Source organism: Podarcis cretensis, assembly GCF_951804945.1.
Source record: "Podarcis cretensis genome assembly, chromosome: 1".
NCBI classification, from domain to species: Eukaryota; Metazoa; Chordata; class Lepidosauria; order Squamata; family Lacertidae; genus Podarcis; species Podarcis cretensis.
The window spans coordinates 2,672,409-2,691,858 of NC_137170.1; the positions used below are offsets into that span (position 1 = coordinate 2,672,409).

Below are 19,450 nucleotides of genomic sequence, written 5' to 3' on the forward strand. Positions count from 1 at the left end.
AAGACAAGACCCAGCCAACGCAGTGGTGAATATTGGCAACTTCATATTCTTGGATGGCGGTACATTGTTTTGAGGAGAATCAAGAATTCCCGCCCGTCAAGGCTTTGCAAGATTGGCAGTGGCTGGAGAGAATCCCGAGAGCCGAGTGCCAAATTATCTGGGCGGGAACTTCCGAATGAGGCAGCTGCATCTTGAGCCAAGGAGGCTCCAGGTATAACTTAACTTAGGTGCGTTGAGAGCATTGATTGCTCTCCACCAAAGGGCTGCTGTCCAATTGACACTGGGTGGCCCATTAGGGCTTTCTGGTTGTCTGAACATCCAGCTGGATGTTGCAGGGGGCTCTCTCTCAAGCAATGATTCTTCAGCACCAACTTCATTGGACTGGTCATGTTGTGCAGATGCCCGATGATCCAGTGTGGTGTAGTGGTTAAGAGCGGTGGACTCGTAATCTGGTGAACCGGATTTGCTTCCCTGCTCCTCCACATGCAGCTGCTGAGTGACCATGGCCTAGTAACACTTTTCTGAAGTCTCTCAGCCTCACTCACCTCACAGAGTGTTTGTTGTGGGGGAGGAAGGGAAAGGAGAATGTTAGCCGCTTTGAGACTCCTTCAGGTAGTGATAAAGCGGGATATCAAATCCAAACTCCTCTTCTTAAAAATGGAAAGTGTAATGCTGGTGGTCAACAAAAGAGGTTTAAAGACTCTCTCAAGGCAAATCTTAAAAAAATATAGTATAAACACTACAACTGGGAAACACTGGCCTGCGAGTGCTCCAGTTGGAGAACAGCCTTCAGGATGCAAGGGAGAAACGTGCTAAGAGGAAGGCACGCTTGGAAAATCCACACTGTGATCAACTCCCATCCGGAAACCAATGTCCCCACTGCGGAAGGACGTGTGGATCCAGAATTGGCCTCCACAGTCACCTACGGACTCATTGTTAAAACTGTGTTTATGAAGGCAATCTTACTCGGCTACGAGGGATCGCCAAAGAAGAAGAAGCATGAGGCAAGATGTTGGGCAAGATTGTTGCTTGGTCAGATCTGGCTCTTCCCAAACTTCCACTAGATTTCCACAAGTGGTGTTTACATCATGAGAAAGGTTATGCAACATGCAGGAAACATCAGGGAAGGAAATGGCACAAAGCGCTGTCTGATTGCAGCCTGTCTCCTTCATAGCAGGACTAAGCTGCCCCATGTGGACAGAGACACAGCCCAGAGCCTCACAGAGCAGCAATGAAGGTTTCAATTATTCACACTTGTCGCCTGCCCCTTGCCAAATGTTCTCTGGGTTTGGCTTTGCCTTTACAAAAATGTCACAGTTAAAAAAAAGCACAAGTGCTATTAAGACGATATGATGAAACCCACCCAGCTAACCACCAAAAAGAGCAGCACAGGAGAGCCGTAAGAACATAAGCAGAGAAACTCTGAGCAGGAATCAAGCACACAAGAGACTCTCTCTTCTTGTGGTTTCCAGCAACTGGTATTCAGAAGCATTGCTGCCTCTGAGTAGCCAGCAATAGCCTGGTCCTCTGTGAGTTTGTCTAATCTCCTTGTAAATATCACACAAGTTCCACTGTCACAGTTTCAAGCAAGTCGTGGCTTCGAGTGTAGCAAACAGTTTTAACCCAACTGCGGTTATTTGCCGCTGGTATGAATAATAATAATAATATAACAATTTATTATTTGTACCTCGCCCATCTGGCTTGGCTTCCCCAGCCACTCTGGGCGGCTTCCAAAAGAATATTAAAATACTATGATACATCAAACATTAAAAGCTTCCCTAAACAGGGCTGCCTTCAGATGTCTTCTAAAAGTCTGGTAGTTGTTGTTCTCTTTGACATCTGGTGGGAGGGTGTTCCACAGGGCAGGCACCACCACCGAGAAGGCCCTCTGCCTGGTTCCCTGAAACTGTAATGAAGAGGGGGAAACTTGTTCAGCACAATATTTCTAGCATGTTCCATTTGGCTTGGAGAAGCAGCCTAATGGAGGTCTTTAACCAAAGAGACAAGTTCATTCCACACATCTTTAGGAACTTACATGGCTCAGGACCTCAACACCTGAAGGATCGCCTGTCCCCGTATGAACCGACCCAGACCTGGCCCGAGAGGTTCAGAGGGTGGCAACAAGAGAACGGGGCCTTTTCTGTGGTGGCTCCACTCATTACATGTCTTTAGGCGTCAGACAAAACATTCCTCTTTACCAAACCAATGACTATTAAATGATCTGTGGTCTTTGAAAGTGTGGGCCAGAGGACTGTTATCATGATGACTATTATATTATTTGGTTGTTGGTCAGTATGGTTTTTATCATCTATGTTTTGTAATGTGTTTTCAATGTTGTACAGTGGTACCTTGGGTTACATATGCTTCAGGTTACACACTCGGCTAACCCAGAAATAGTGCTTCAGGTTAAGAACTTTGCTTCAGGATGAGAACAGAAATTGTGCTCCGGGGGCGCGGCGGCAGCAGGAGGCCCCATTAGCTAAAGTGGTCCTTCAGGTTAAGAACAGTTACAGGTTAAGAACGGACCTCCGGAACGAATTAAGTACTTAACCCGAGGTACCACTGTACACTGTACTGGGATTTTCTGATAAAGGGTGGTCTATAAATTGAATTACAAACAACAACAATTGCCTCTGTTTTCTCCTTTCCATGGGCTTCAAACATGAGAACATAAGAACCTCCTGTTCTCACAGTGGCCGACCAGATGCCCCAGCTGTCAACGTTTCCCTTCCCTTATTCCAAATGGGATTCCTCGCAAGAGAAGGGAAAAGTTGACAGCTATGCATAGCATTCATCCCGGCTAGTAGCCATTGACAGCCCTCTCCTCCATGAATCTGCCCAATCCTTGTCTAAACAGAAAGTCGAATGGAAGACATGGAGCGTTGGCATAAATAGCATTTGCCGGGTGAGGAGTGTATGACAATATATCCATTTTGCTCATCAGCTGCGAGTGCTGAATCAGCAGGTTGCTAAGAGGAAATAATCAAAGGGATGTCAGGCGTCCGTTTCATACCCACCGGCAATGGCCACTCACAGAAAGAGCCTGTCAGGGATGGCTCCTGACATGAGACTTCCTGCACAAGGCCATTCATCATGGATTTGACACCGTCTCGTCCCATCCTTCCCCCTGCAGCCAGGGAACAGATGATGGGGGGTGGTGGTGGTTTGAGAGATTAGCCCAGTCTCATTTCTGGAACAGAGCCAAGGTGTTAGCTAATCAACCTGTCACATCATTTGAGATTCCAGGACTACTGCCAGTCCTCTGGGCATGTCCCATTTTGAATTAATGTTAGAGCTGCATTTTTGGAAAGTTTCTCAAACTGGAAGGCAGTCGTTGTAAACTGTGCAAATGATCATGAAACAGAGGTTGGGAAGAATATTTCTCTGCTCCTGAGCTTTGCAGCAACTGGCATTTGAAAGCACTGCTGCCTCCAACGTGGAGGCAGGACAGAGTCATCCATAGCCCTCTCCTCCTCCATGAATTTCTCCCATCCTCTTTAAAAGACATCTGGGTGGTGCTGTGGGTTAAACCACAGAGCCTAGGACTTGCCGATCAGAAGGTCGGTGGTTCGAATCCCGCGACGGGGTGAGCTCCCGTTGCTCGGTCCCAGCTCCTGCCAACCTAGCAGTTCGAAAGCACCTCAAAGTGCAAGTAGATAAATAGGTACCGCTCCAGCGGGAAGGTAAACGGTGTTTCCGTGTGCTGCTCTGGTTCGTCAGAAGCAGCTTAGTCCTGCTGGCCACAAGACCCAGAAGCTGTACGCCGGCTCCTTCGACCAGTAAAGTGAGATGAGCGCTGCAACCCCAGAGTCAGCCATGACTGGACCTAATGGTCAGGGGTCCCTTTACCTTTTTAGGTTAGTAGTTATTGTTGCCTCCTATGGCAATGTTACCAGATTTTTAAAAAAGGGGACACTTTTTTTAAAATTAAGAATATCTTCTCTTCTGTGGTCTCCTCTGTCACACAGCTTTCCTCTGGGCCGCAGCCTGCCCTCTTGGAGTGCTAGCCACTGTGGAGTAGGCCCGGGTCAGGCCTGGGCTCGGACATGTGCCCTTGCCCTCCCGGTGCTCCCCTACCCCTCCTTCTCAGCAGCGGCAGTGGTGCGGCAATGCCACGGCTCCCCTCTTTTTTCTCCTTCCTTTTTCTTTCTCTTCCTTCTCTTTCTCCTCTCCTCCTTCTCCCTACGTCGGCTCCAGGGTTTTCCTGGCCCCGGAGCACCGCTGGGCAGTCGGCCGGGTGGCCAGGTGCTGTTGCGCCCGGCTCAATTTGCGTTGCAGGAGAGGGGTCAGCAGTTCCCCCAGTTGACGCACCAGGCATCCCCGGTTCCCCTTCAGCAGTGGCAGCGGCAGTGGCAGCACAGTTGGCTCTGGCTGGCTTCAGAAGCTGCTCGCTGCCATGGCGCCCACCATTTTGCCTCGCCAGAAGTCCCCATATGTTGTGTCTTGTGCTGTTGAACCAATCATTCAACATTCATTCCCTACTAATAAATCTACAACACTTAAAATTTAAATCCGAGGACATTAAATGAAATTCGGGGACATTCCAGGGACAGATTTTTGTCCAGGGACAGATTTGTAAATCCGGGGACTGTCCCTGGGAAACGGGGACGTCTGGTAACCATATGGGAGAGAGTTCCACAGTTTATGCACAGATGTGATTTACAATGATTTGCAACTCCTACTACAACGATGACAAAACTACAACAAAAACATTCTGAGCTGATCAGCAATGGACCCTCCTTCCTTGAAGGTTTTTAAGCAGAGGTTGGGTGGCCATCGGTCATGGATGCTTTGCAGGGGGTTGGTCTTGATGACCCCTCGGGGTCCCTCCAAACTCTACAATTCTACGACTCCATGATAAAAAGCAAGAGCAGACAGGAGTTGTAAAACTGGGTGTCTTCCCCGGACAGCCTCAGGTTGGATTTTGAGGAGCATTTATTCAAAAAGTCACAAGGCCAGCATCTTCCCTGCACAGCTATCCATCAAATAAAAGTACACGGATTCAGTTTGGAACCCAAGCAAAACTGTCTCCTATTTCTTCCATTAGCAGCTTGCAAGCTGAAGAGTGTAGCAAATGGGATCATAAAGCTGAGCTGAAGCATTTATTTTCCCCTGAAAACTATCTTCACAGAGTGGAACTGACAACCTTTTCCAGTAACGCTCGAGGACAAATCAAGGGCAGGCAGGGAGGGGGGAATTAAAGAGGCCTCAAGTTCCTTGGGAGCATCTTCATTCCCCCCCCTCCCCGCCACCCGTTTTGGTGGGGGGTTGTGTGTAGCAGCCTTTTCAAATGTAAAATATCTACACAGTTGTCACTTTGGTGTACAAAACATATTTGCGGAGAAACAGGCGATTATCATTTCAAACCAGAGGAAGGCAGCCCTCTAAGGCTGGGTTATTAAAAAAGCGTGATCAAAGCCTGATAGGAAACTTTTAAAACACACACGCCACACAGAAAAGAGACAGGAAGATAAAATCTTAACTCAGGAGTGCAAGAAGTGGGGGGGGGGGATATAGTTCATTATGCTTTTCCTATGTGTGGCATATTGAGAGAGGTGAAATATTAAAAATGCAAATTGAGGGGGCGAGAATATTCAACGTCATCAAACTTCAGGAAACCAGGAAGACGGTAAAGGAGACCATGGAAATTCAGCTCCAAAGTGTCCCTGGCATATGGAAGGGGGGGGGAAAAAGCTTAGAAAAATGGGGTGCTTGATATGCTCAGCTGCCAATCATAGCTGCAGATTAGAGACTTGACTATTGACCACCAAGTTCCCAGTTTGGATCTTCCATCTGCAATGAATGTGGAAGGTGGTTCTCCATCCTTCCCTCTGCCCCAGTCTCCTTGCCCCATCTGGCCATAAAAACATAAGAATGGCCTGCAGGATGAGGCCAATGGCCCATCTAGTCCAGCCTCCTGTTCTCACAGTGGCCAGCCAGATGCCCCAGTGGGAAACCCACAAGCAGGGTCCAAGCACAAGAGAATTCCAGCCCCTTCCTGTGGCTTCCAGCAACGGGTCAGTAAACTTTTTCAGCAGGGGGCCGGTCCACTGTCCCTCAGACCTTGTAGGGGGCCAGACTATATTTTCTTTTGGGGGGTGAACAAATTCCTATGCCCCACAAATACCAGTAACTCAGAGATGCATTTGAAATAAAAGCACACATTCTACTCATGTAAAAACACCAGGCAGACCCCACAAATAACCCAGAGATGCATTTTAAATAAAAGGACACATTCTACTCATGTAAAAACACCCTGATTCCCGGATTGTCCGCGGGTCGGATTTAGAAGGCAATTGGGCCAGATCCGGCCCCTGGGGCCTTGGTTTGCCTACCCATGCATTACATGATACTATCATTTACGTATCTTTAGGTGCCAGGTGAAAACATCTCTTTCTTGCCATATATGATAATATATATATATTATCATATATATATATATATATATATATATATATATATATATATATATTCTTTGTTCTCTTTAATGCCGGTTTCAATTTATGTGTTTGTTCATATATTGTAAGTCACTTTGTGGTGTTACTTTGGTAAACAAAGAGAGCAACCAATACATTTAACAAACAATACAAGTACAGTGGTACCTTGGTTCCCGAACGCCTCCGTTGTTGTCTGTTTCGGTTCTCGAACACTGAAAACCTGGAAGTACTGTAAATGTGTTTTTCGGAACCTGAATGGGCGATGCAGCTTCCGCTGAGTGCAAGAAGCTCCTGCAGCCAATGGGAAGCCGTGCCTCAGTTTTTGAGCATTTCGGAAGCTGGACAGGCTTCTGGAACGGATTGTGTTCAAGAACCGAGGTACTGCTGTATATTATTATTCTATCTATTGCATTTTATGTGACCTGCCTTTGGACACCAGTTGCTGGAAATCACGGGAGGGCAAAATGTTCATGTGCTCAAATCCTGCTGTTAGAAAGATGTTGGAAAAAGAAAATTAGGTGGTTTTGGTAGAAATGATATAAAGGATTAAGTAAAAATGAGTTGATGAAATTGACGAAAGAGAGGACGTTAAATTATGATATATTAAATTAAATTACTTAAATGAAAATAAGGTTGGAAGGATTTGCTGAAATAACGATTTGAACTAGAATACAAAATTGGGAGGTGTGAGGAGGTCAAGGAAATAAGTAAAGGAAGAAAGTTATGTAAAGGTTTAATCTGTTTTTTTCCCTTTTTTAAGTGAATGTATTTTTATTTTGCTGTTTTACTCTTTTATTTTTTGTATTTTGTATTGTTCTTTTTTCTTTTTGTAACTTTTAAACTCTAAATAAATATTATTCAAATCCAGCTTTTCAGGCTTCCTTTTGGAGCATGTGAGAGGCTGCGGTGGGAACAGGATGCTGAGCCAGATGGGGTCTTAAGCACACATCCAGAAATCAAAAGAAGTTAGTTGCTCCATCCCCCTCCGTCAGATAATAAAGTGTTTTCTGCCTCTTGGGCTCCAGTACCAACGTCCTACTCCCAGCTACCTACAAATTGTATTTCCCTTCATCTGATTGGATAGCCCCCAGCTCCGCTCCCCACTCAAATGTGCCATATGTCCCATTTGACCTCGTTCTTGAACTGCCTAGCATGTCAAAACTCACACCGCATATTTGGCAGGAAGAAGGGGGCCTTTGCAGAATGCTTTGGATGCAGGCAGAACGACAGGCAAACAAGAACCGCTGCAAAGCAAAAACGCACCAATTACCGGCCGGCTCTCCTTCCCACCAACTGGCCCTCGAAGAAGGAGGGCCACATCTCTGCGCTAAACATTCAAAGCAGTTTCGAAACACGTTAAACCGCCTGGGCTTCTCTCAAAACATCCTTGGAGCTGCAGATGGGCAAAAGAAATCCACTCTAAAGTAGTGACCTATGGATTGTCTTTTCCCAGTAGTGATGTATGGAAGTGAGAGCTGGACCATAAAGAAGGCTGATCGCCGAAGAATTGATGCTTTTGAATTCTGGTGCTGGAGGAGACTCTTTGAGAGTCCCATGGACTGCAAGAAGATCAAACCTCTCCATTCTGAAGGAAATCAGCCCTGAGTGCTCACTGGAAGGACAGATTGTGAAGCTGAGGCTCCAGTACTTTGGCCACCTCATGAGAAGAGAAGACTCCCTGGAGAAGACCCTGATGTTGGGAAAGATGGAGGGCACAAGGAGAAGGGGACGACAGAGGACGAGATGGTTGGATAGTGTTTTCGAGGTCTGACCAAGCTGCGGGGGGCAGTGGAGGACAGGAGTGCCTGGCGTTCTCTGGTCCATGGGGTCACGAAGAGTCGGACACGACTAAACGACTAAACAACAACATGTATTGTCTCCATCAGAATTATTGGAACTGGACCTAGCTACAGAAAAAAAAATCCTCACTCAAAAACTTGAGGAGATTGACCTACAACAAAACACCATTTTGGGTAGTGGCACTTGCTCACCATTAAATCTTGGCATAGTGACCTCTCAGCAGATACCATCTTATTTGACTTCTTTGTCTGTAGCGGTCCACAGATATGCCTTTATTAAGGCAAGATTTAACGCCTTTCCTTCCAATGTCATGAATAATAGATTTTCCAATGGTCAGATCTCAGCGGTGTGGGTATGTGATAATAGATCTATAGAATCCTTACAACATATACTATTCTGTTGTTCACTACATTCAGTTTCTCGGATCAGATTTTTATCCCCTTTATTATTGGAAATCTCGGGTGACTCCTTGGAAAAACAGCTAATACATTTACTGCAAGATTCTGATCCGAGCAGGTCTCTTTCTGTTGCCAGATTTCTGATAACAGTATTAGCTTATAAGAGGGAAAATGGATTACTCTATGATTATTGATTTTGCCTAAATAATATTGATTTATAATGATAATTTGATATTTTAAGCGCTATATTGTTCTTATTTTAATGGAATTTAGAAATTTATGATTTGAGATGTACTTGATTTAAACGTATTTTAATTTATTAATTTTACTTTGTTATACCTGTTTTGTTGTATGATCTATTGAATATGGGCCTATGGCCGCAATAAACTATCTATCTATCTTGGAGCTGCAGTTCCTTCAGGGTGCTGAGAGTTGCTGGGAGACTCTCCCATTCCCCTTACAATTCCCAGAATGCCTTGGTTAAAGGAATTGATACTACCAAGTAATAGTCCTTTCAATCACCTTATTGGAGAAGGGAAGGAACCACTTTTGAAAGGGTAGGATAAAAAAAAAAGAGGACAATTTCACAAGTCGCCCGAGCTTCCTTTTTGCCCGTATGTTTCAAGGAAGCAAGATGAAAGCAGCAGCCAAGAAATGGGAAGGGATCCTTGCTCAGTGGTTACAGCACAATGCTCTGCATGTGGCAAGACCCAGGTGAGATCTCCAGCATTTCCCAGCTAAAAAGGACTGGTAGAAAGTGATGGGGAAGTCTCCTTGCTTCCGTCTCTGGAGACCCCCCTGCCGGTTGGAGTAGACACCACCAGTGTGAGATTAATAATAATAATAATTTATTATTTATACCTCACCCATCTGGCTGGGTTACCCCAGCCACTCTAGGCGGCTTCCAACAGGACACTAAAATACAATAACCTACTAAGCATTAAAAGCTTCCCTAAAGAGGGCTGCCTTCAGATGTCTTCTAAAAATCTGGTAGTTGTTTTTCTCTTTGACATCTGGTGGGAGGGTGTTCCACAGGGCGGGTGCCACTACCGAGAAGGCCCTCTGCCTAGTTCCCTGTAACCTGGCTTCTCGCAGCGAGGGAACTTCTTTTAGAAGACATCTGAAGGCAGCCCTGTTCAGCGAAGCTTTGAATGTTTGATGCATTACTGTATTTTAATATTGTGTTGGAAGGTGCCCAGAGTGGCTGGGGAAACCCAGCCTGATGGGTGAGGTATAAATAATAAATTATTATTATTATTATTATATTATTATTATTCTTATAAAGAGAAACCAGCATTTTGCACCTTGGTTACTTGGACAGGTTGGACAGCACAGTTTGCATTTTTCTAGCATAAAGGGAAACCAGCAAGCGGGATACCAACTGTGGAGCCAAAGCATCGCCATCATGGCCAGTAAGTAGCCATTGCTAGCCCTCTCCTACACAAAACTGTCTCTTTTTTTAACAAAAAGAGATACTTGGGGTGGCGGCCATCACTGTCTCCTATGGGACGAGAAAGGCTTCCACCAGGTCTGCTGGAGCAACTTCTCTCTCTGCTTGTCCTAGAGGATAAATGGAAAACCTATTTATCGCAGGTCATCTGCGCACAGAGATCAGAGGACCCCTGTCAGAATCAGTTAGCTGCTCCCCCATCAGCAAACTCGCGTATATATTTATGGAGGAATTAAGAGGTCAATTGATTTCCGAGCGCAGTTTGAGCGCTGCCAGGATCTCTGCCGGCAGCTCTTCTTAGCAGGAGAAGCCCACAACATTCCCCATGGGAGCTGGCCTTTGGAACCACTGGTTGCCTCTGCAAAAACTTGCCCACCCCCCAAAAAAGGGGGTGATTTTCCCATCAGCCTCTCTGGCATCAAGCAAATCACTTATTCAAGGACTGCACCGCCAACTCGCCAGCCCCAGCCCCACTCCAGCCTTATTAATCTGTAGTATGAAAGTCAGGGACATGGGTGGCACTGTGGGTTAAACCACAGAGCCTAGGGCTTGCCGATCAGAAGGTCGGCGGTTTTTATCCCCGCGACGGGGTGAGCTCCCGTTGCTCAGTCCCTGCTCCTGCCAACCTAGCAGTTCGAAAGCATGTCAAAGTGCAAGTAGATAAATAGGTACCACTCCAGTGGGAAGGTAAACGTCGTTTCCGTGCATTGCTCTGGTTTGTCAGAAGCGGCTTAGTCCTGCTGGCCACACGACCCGGAAGCTGTACGCCGGCTCCCTTGGCCAGTAAAGCGGGATGAGCGCCACAACCCCAGAGTTGGTCACGACTGGACCTAATAGGGGTCCCTTTATCTTTACCTTATGAAAGTGACACCGTCGGCTGGAGAGCATATGGAATGCTAAGAGGATCAATGGCGCAGGGCAATGGGAAGAGGTCAGAGGATGTGCAGAAATAGTGAGAAGCGGGGAAAGCGAACAACTTGTGTCAGGGGAATAGCAACACAACATGCATTTCACTCGGTGCTGGCCCTCAGCTATTTGCATGCGCTAGCCTTTGCCAATGTGGTGCCATTTTGAAAGGCAACTCCCATCAGCCCCAGGAATCGCATGGCAGGTGGAGGGCACCAGGTTGGCCAAGGCAGTCATATCGCATCCATCTGTGTTCCACGCCAACAACCGCAAGGAGCAAGTTGCTCTGGGATGAAAGGAACAACACGCCTCTCCTGACCAGCCGTAACAAGACAGGTTCGAGGTTGTTGTATTAATTTAAAAGTCCAGGGTACCTCACCTTGCCAACAAAGGTCCGTATAGTTAAAGCCATGGTTTTCCCAGTAGTGATGTATGGAAGTGAGAGCTGGACCATAAAGAAGGCTGAGACTCTTGAGAGTCCCATGGACTGCAAGAAGATCAAACCTCTCCATTCTGAAGGAAATCAGCCCTGAGTGCTCACTGGAAGGACAGATCCTGAAGCTGAGGCTCCAATACTTTGGCCATGAGAAGAGAAGCCCCCCTGGAAAAGACCCTGATGTTTGGAAAGATGGAGGGCACAAGGAGAAGGGGACGACAGAGGACAAGATGGTGGGACGGTGTTCTCGAAGCGACCAGCATGAGTTTGACCAAACTGCAGGAGGCAGTGGAAGACAGGAGTGCCTGGCATGCTCTGGTCCAGGGGGTCATGAAGAGGCGGACATGACTAAACGACTAAAGAACAACAACAACCTCAGGGACCATCCCAGCTCAATCACTGAAATCACCTGCAAAAGCATCGCTGCTCTTTCCCTGAGTTGGTGAAGCTCATATATAACAGTGAGAAACCGAGCCCTTAGTGTCATCGGCCTAGTCCTGTGGAACTCTCTGCCACCAGAGATTCAGCAGGTGCCTTCTGTGCCAACTTTTAAGCACCTGCTTAAAACCTCTCCATTCTGCCAGGCCTCTGCAGGCAATTAAAAGTACATCCTCCCGCTTTGTGATGAGAAAGGGTATTGCGAGAGGGTTAAGAGTTGTAAAGATTTATTAACTGGCAATACAATTATAAAGGAAATGTGAAATAAATATAAAATTATGAGGATTGTGGAGGGAGCGGGGGGAAGTCCAAAAGAATTTGGCATTATAGTGTATGTGAATGTGTTATTTAAATTTGTAAAAGAAAAAAAATTTATTAAATTTTTATTAAAAAATTAATTAAAAAAAAAAAGTACATCCTCCCACAATGTTAATCAAAGTCTGTTTTTTTACTATTTTAACTTTTATGGTTGTAATGTTTTATTGCTGTAAACAGCTTTTTTTTTTAATGACCTAGCAGTATATAAATATTTTTTTTAAATAAATAAATGAATAAATCCTCATGGGCATTAGTCAGCATTTCACAGTTTTTCTCCTAATACACCCATTTTCGAAATGCAATTTTGCCAATTGTGCATCTTTTTATAATGCATTTGAGTATGCTGTTTGCATTAACTTATGCATTTATTCAAACTTTCCCTTGGCATATGCATTTTTGCATACGCTGGGCAGAGAACTACTGTGATGGCCTGGGATTCCGATTCAGAGGCTGAAGCGGAGGAATCCCAGCCTGCACAGGAGTCCCCGCCTTCAGGGCCGGCTGAACTGGGGCAGGGCCTTGATTCTGAAGCGCCTGCACCTGTGCCGGATCCTCAGGAGCAGGAACCAGGTGATCCCACTCTGGCTCCAGAGGTGGTTGAGGACTCAGTGCCTACAGGTGAGTCTCCCCCTGGGCCCAGTAACCCTTCAGCCTCTCCTGAACTGCAGAGGCTCAGGGCAGAGAGGCGGAGGGAACTGGTTTCTCCCAGGAGGAGTGCTCGCCTTAAGGCCAGGAGAGGCGGGTCTCCTGGGGGCCGGGGCCGCCCCTGGCCTCAGAGAAGATAAAGGCCAGTCAGCCCGGTCCCAGGTTGCGGGAGCAACGTCGTTGATGAGCTGTTTCGGCCAGCATCCAGTCCTGTTTCCCCCAGAGTTCCTGTCCTTGCCCGGCTTCCCGCTGTGGACCCCGTTTCACCTGAGGAGGACTGTCTGCCGACCCTCAACTCATGTCCTGGACCTCGCCCCATGGTAACCTCCCCCCCCCCAGACCAGCACAACTACATTGGAAAGGTTGGAGAAGGGCGATCTCCAAAAGACAGCTGTGTGAAGTACATACCTTCCAACATTTATCCGAAAAAAATAGGGACGTCTTTAATAATAATAATAATAATAATAATAATAATAATAATAATACCCCAACCATCTGACTGGGTTGCTCCAGCCCCTCTGATCAGCTTCAACAATATATAAAAACATAATAAAACATTTAAAAGTTTCCCTATACAGGGCTGCCTTCAGATGTCTTCTAAAGCTTGTACAGTGGTACCTCAGGTTAAGTACTTAATTCATTCCGGAGTTCTGTTCTTAACCTGAAACTGTTCTTAACCTGAAGCACCACTTTGGCTAATGGGGCCTCCTGCTACCGCCGCACCGCTGCTGCGTGATTTCTGTTCTCATCCTGAAGCAAAGTTCTTAACCCGAGGTAATATTTCTGGGTTAGCAGAGTCTGTAACCTGAAGTGTCTGTAACCTGAAGCATCTGTAACCTGAGGTACCATTATATAACTTAGCTCCTTTGCTTGGGGGTCGGATAACTCTACACCCTCCAACATCTCTCCAATGAAAATAGGGAAGTCCTAAGGAAAAGCGGGAGATTCTGGGATCAAATCAGAAACCAGGACAGCCTCTGTAAATCTAGGGCTGTCTCTGGAAAATAGGGACACTGGGATTGTCTGGAATCAGGGATATTGGCTTTTAAATGCCAGCTGAATCTTCTCCTGTCGTTACCCCCCAACTTTATTTATAGTGGTAGCACTTCCTAATAAAACTCTTTCCAGGTGCCCATCTTGGCAGCCCCGCTGAGCCCCACACCCCATCAGCTGGCAATTGTGCCTCCAAGGAGGGAGCAAAAGTATGCCACAATGTCTAACACACACACACACAAGTGCGCACACAGATGGCTGATCTGAATAAACCAGATTTAGTTGACCCTGGAGCTAGTCCATTGAGCCAGCCCCAACATACGACGGCTCTGCTCTGAACTTTGCCACCCATCCGACACGAGGGTGGGCTTGGCTCCAGAGGCCTAATCCCCGCCTGCTCCAACAAGGGATTACGAGGGCGCGCGTGAAAACGAGGAGGGCAAGGACCCGGCAACAACGCAGGCGGGAGGGTGAAGCGGAGCCAGCCCAGGCTGGCAGAGGCACCAGGGAAAGCAAACAGCACAGGAGAATGCAGGGAGAAAACCAACCGCGGGGCCAGATTCTGCCATGTTTCGCAAGGTTTTTGCAATCAAAATGGTAAGAACAGAGCCTGCCGGATCAGACCAACGACCCCTCTATTCCAGCATCCTGTTCACACAGTGAACAAATGCCCATGGGAAACCAGCACCAGGATTCGAGCGCAGGAGCAATTACTGTATTTTTCACTCTATAAGAGGCACATTTTTCTTCCTAAAAAGTAAGGGGAAATGTCTGTGCGTCTTATGGAGCGAATGCCTGGTCCCTTGAGCCGCATGGCCCAGGGGCAAAAAGCAGATCGTGCTTTTATTTTTAGAAAGAGGGAAGGGGGTGTTGAAACAAAGCCGCTGATCGTTTGCCGATCGGTGAGAGAGATAAGGGACGCTAGAGATAAAGGAGGCTGCCTGGGAGGGTGGAGGTAAAGACAGCAAACTTGTAAGGAGAGGAGACAGGAAGACTAAAGGAATAAGGAGAGAAATGAGAAGAAAAGGAGGAGCAAAAAATTGCTCCAGCTAAGGAAAAGACACTAAGGCAAACAAGAGGGAAGGGAGTATTGAATAGAAACAGCTTATCGGTGGGATCAGAAGAGAGATAAGGGATGCTAGAGGAAGCTGCCTGGGAGGAGGGAGGTAAAAGCCCATGGATCCTCAGGATTTTTGCATTGGGTCACCCCAAATTCACCATCAGATCACATCTCTGTGGCCACAGCATGAACCACAAAAATCATACATCCATTGTTTCATTCAGAATATATTTTTTTCTTGTTTTCCTCCTCTAAAAACTAGGTGCGTCTTATGGTCATGTGCGACTTATGGAGCAAAAAATACGGTATTCTCTCATATGGTTTCCAGCAATTGGTATTCAGAAGCCTTGCTGCCTCCAACTGTAGGAGGAAATGGAGGAGGAAGGCATAGCGTCATCGAAGTGTAGAGCCATGAGGTAACCCAGGGGTCATCTAGCAGACCCTCCAAGTAGCCCTATTTTCCAGGGACAGTCCCAGATTTACAGAAGCCAGCGCAAATGTGAGGTGATGGCAGTCCTCCAACCTCAGAGCATGGGAAGTCAAAGAAAGATTGATGATTTGGCTTAATATTTGGAATGTTTGCTTCTTTTATACTTTGGAATATCTTTGATGTAGCCTTTATTGGATTGTTAGATTGGAAAACTTAATAAATATTATTTTTTTAAAAACAACAACAGAAGGTTCTGCTTTTGCTTAGAACATCCCTATTTTCAACAATCATGGGGTTCTGTGACCCCCCCAAGTCAAGGAGATAAGTACCTATACAGTGGTACCTTGGATTACAAACTTCATCTGCTCCGGAAGCCCGTTCTTAAACCAAAGCGTTCTTAAACCAAGGCATGCTTTCCCATAGCAGCAGGGGACTCAATTTACAAATGGAACACACCCAACATGTTCTGCTTCCAAGGCAAAGTTCACAAACCAAAACACCTCCTTCTGGGTTTGCAGCGTTCTTAATCCAAGTTGTTCATAAACTAAGCTGTTCTTAAACCAAGGCACCACCGTACAACCTTTAGAAGACGTCTGAAGGGAGCACTGTACAGGGAAGTTTTAAAATGTTTAACTATATTTTGGAAGCACCCCAGAGTGGCTGGGGCAACCCAGTCACATGGGTGGGGTACAAATAATAAAATTATTGTCATTATGGAATAGGACATCCCTATTTTGATCAGAGAAATGATGGAGGGTATGATCCAGTCCAACCATCTGCAGTGCTAAAGCATCTATGACAGATGGCCACCCAACCTCTGCTTAAAAATCTCCAAGGAAGGAGAGTCCACAATCTCAAAGGAGACTGTTCCACTGTCCAACAGCTCTTATTGTCAGAAAGATTTTTTCTGAATGTTTAGTTGGAATCTCCTTTCTTGTAACTTGAACCCATTGCTTTGGGTCCTTCCCTCCAGAGCTGCAGAAAACTGTCAGGAGCTCGGCCTACACTCGAGTAGGACCCTGGCAGAGACACATGCCCAACTGGCATGTTCTCTCCCTCCTGGTCATTCATTTGGGAGCTTCAAAAGCTTTCTTCAGCCCAAACATCACAGCGACCGATGCCAACAGACACCGGCACACTTAGGGACCTTTTTGTAACTTGAACCCATTGCTTTGGGTCCTTCCCTCCAGAGCTGCAGAAAACTGTCAGGAGCTCGGCCTACACTCGAGTAGGACCCTGGCAGAGACACATGCCCAACTGGCATGTTCTCTCCCTCCTGGTCATTCATTTGGGAGCTTCAAAAGCTTTCTTCAGCCCAAACATCACAGCGACCGATGCCAACAGACACCGGCACACTTAGGGACCCGCAGTCTTCGCAGTTTAACAGACCTCAGCATTTTGGCTAATCTACAGTACAGTGGTACCTCAGGTTACAGACGCTTCAGGTTACATACGCTTCAGGTTACAGACTCTGCTAACCCAGAAATATTACCTCTGGTTAAGAATTTTGCTTCAGGATGAGAACAGAAATCATGCTCCGATGGGGCAGCAGCAGCAGGAGGCCCCGTTAGCCAAAGTGGTGCTTCAGGTTAAAAACAGTTTCAGATTAAGAACGGACCTCCAGAATGAATCAAGTACTTAACCCGAGGTACCACTGTACTTTATTTACATATAAACACACACGGAGTGGCGCTGTGGGTTAAACTACAGAGCCTAGGACTTGCCGATCAGTAGGTCACTGGTTCGAATCTCCGCAACAGGGTGAGCTCCCATTGCTCAGTCCCAGCTCCTGCCAACCTAGGAGTTTGAAAGCACGTCAAAGTGCAAGTAGATACATAGGTACTGCTCCGGCGGGAAGGTAAACGGTGTTTCCGTGCGCTGCTCTGGTTTGCCAGAAGCGGCTTAGTCATGCTGGCCACATGACCCGGAAGCTGTACGCCAGCTCCCTCGGCCAGTAAAGCGAGATGAGTGCCGCAACCCCAGAGTCGGCCACGACTGGACCTAATGGTCAGGGGTCCCTTTACCTTTACCTTTACCCACGGAGCACTGCAACATGGCTCCCTCTCTCTCTAGCAACAGACAGCAAAGAGAAAAAGAACGAAGGACAATAGTCCCACTTCACAGAACACAGTAACACAAACATCCTGTCTCCGTCACATCCCACTCTGTGGAGTCAAAACATACACCGCCATGTGATAGACAAAAATCCCATGACTGCAACCATGGAGCAGGAATTCTAAGAAAAACAAGCTTGCTCCATCATTCACGGGACAGCCCTTCAAATATCTGAAGACAGCTATCACAGTGAAGCTGCAGTGACATCACAGAATCCCAGCCAATCATAGAACAAAGGGCTCCCAAGCAAGGGGCGGAGGGAAACACAAGAGGCTGGCATCACCGCTGAAATATACTCAGAGTCGCAAAGTGATTTCATGCTCTTTATTCAGCTCATAGTGGTGAGGAGGAATGAATGAATGTCCCCCTCAAAGTATCTGCTTTATATACATTATTTACACAATGGGCTGCACATGATTGGCTAATTCTGGAATTCTACTGTAAGCCAATCAGGTTGTGGATTCACTTATATCTGGAGCATGATTGGGTGGTTCCTGCCAACCAATCATACTGCTGCATTGTTCTAGGACCAATCAGACTGCTGCATTCTGAATCCTATTGTTCTAGGACCAATCAGACTGCTGCAATTTGGATCCTATTGTTCTAGGACCAATCAGACTGCTGCAGTTTGGATCCTATTCAACTCAGTACATAACAACCGCCTAGTCTGGAAAGTCACAGGTTGTTGGCTTCCTAACAAACAACGCCTGCTTCCCCGAAGGCACAAATCCTGCGCTTTGCCAAGCAGCCCCTGCATCTCAGAGGCCCCAAAGAAGCATGGACCGCGCTCCAGTTAATGATGCCCTTGTTGCGCACACAGCATCATTTTCATGTCAAGCAGCGACAACCCCTGGCTATTACGAGTCCCCAGATTAATCATTCTCCTCCGCTATTTCAATAATACATGTAATTTCCAATCCCGCACACACACCCCACACACCCCCAGCTCCCGATGCACCCTCTATTTACGACTGAAGTGCGGCCTCGCCAGCGCACCCCGGGCCTTATTAATAACCTGCCGGCCTGCAAGCCTAATTGGTATTCCGGCGCATGTGGAAACGTGGAGGTTGATTACACCTGATCCACTGGAGGCTGCGTTGGACGGCCGCCAAGGCCTGGCGCTTTGCCAGAGAGGCAATTCTGTGCCATCCTCGAGTAGAATGCCAACTCAGGATTAGGCCCCGGAGGAAGAGCCCCAAACGGAGGGGGAGGCCAAAGGTCTCCCGGCAACTCTCAGCAGTCAGCCGTCTCCGAGACAGGCAGTTAAGGATCCTCTGCGTAACATTTCAATCTTAGGGAACGGGCAAATATGTAACCAACCAACCAGCAATTATTATATTAGGTCAAACAGATCGGTAGAGTAAGAATAATAGAAGTACCGATGCAAAAAGGAAAGAGCTGTGTTGTATGGTTCCTGCATTTCAGGGGGTGGGATGGATGACCCTCCTGACGCTACAATCCTGTGTTTCCATAGCAAGTAGATATTTAGGAAAGCCAGATTTTGTGTTGTGCCAGGCCTGTGTTTGCTGCATAGTTGCCAAGTTTCAACAACAGCCGACTCTGAGATTGGAGTTGTGGAGGATTCTTAACTGCCTGTCTCCGCATTGATATGTTAATCGTAGGAATGGGAAAATATGTCAATTTTGATAAATATTTTTTTAAAGATTGAAGCAGAGCAAACAAACCAATACAATAAAAACCATTGACGCAAGCTCCCCTTACTTTTTCACGTGGTGCATCTAAGACAGCAAGAAAAAGGTAACAAGAATGCCTTCCAGCCGTTCTTGTTACGCTGCTTTATTTTTCCAACTAGCTTAAACACATTTCATTATTTCTTTAATCTCTTTTTTTATCTTAACTTTACTCTCCTTTCACTCTAATCATTTTCTGGATTCACTCAGTATCTGTCAGAAATTCTACTTTTTCCACATAAATTTGGATGTATTCCTTAAAGATAGCCCACTCCTTATTCACTTTTTGTACCGTATCTCCTCTTATCCTCCCTGTTAGTTCAGAAAGTTTTA

At 46.5% G+C, this 19,450-nt stretch overlaps 1 protein-coding gene and 1 long non-coding RNA gene across 3 annotated transcripts in view; one reads left to right on the forward strand and one right to left on the reverse strand.

Moving 5' to 3' along the window:
* LOC307208989 overlaps nt 1-15,366 on the forward strand; it is a 139,274-nt gene extending 123,908 nt beyond the window's left edge. Inside the window, exons 2-3 of the long non-coding RNA XR_013835283.1 lie at nt 14,679-14,776; nt 14,988-15,366. This is a non-coding gene — a long non-coding RNA (uncharacterized lncRNA). The remainder of the gene's footprint in view (nt 1-14,678; nt 14,777-14,987) is intronic.
* MDGA2 (MAM domain containing glycosylphosphatidylinositol anchor 2) overlaps nt 1-19,450 on the reverse strand; it is a 422,386-nt gene that overhangs the window by 342,198 nt on the left and 60,738 nt on the right. The gene's annotated exons all lie outside the window — the stretch shown is intronic.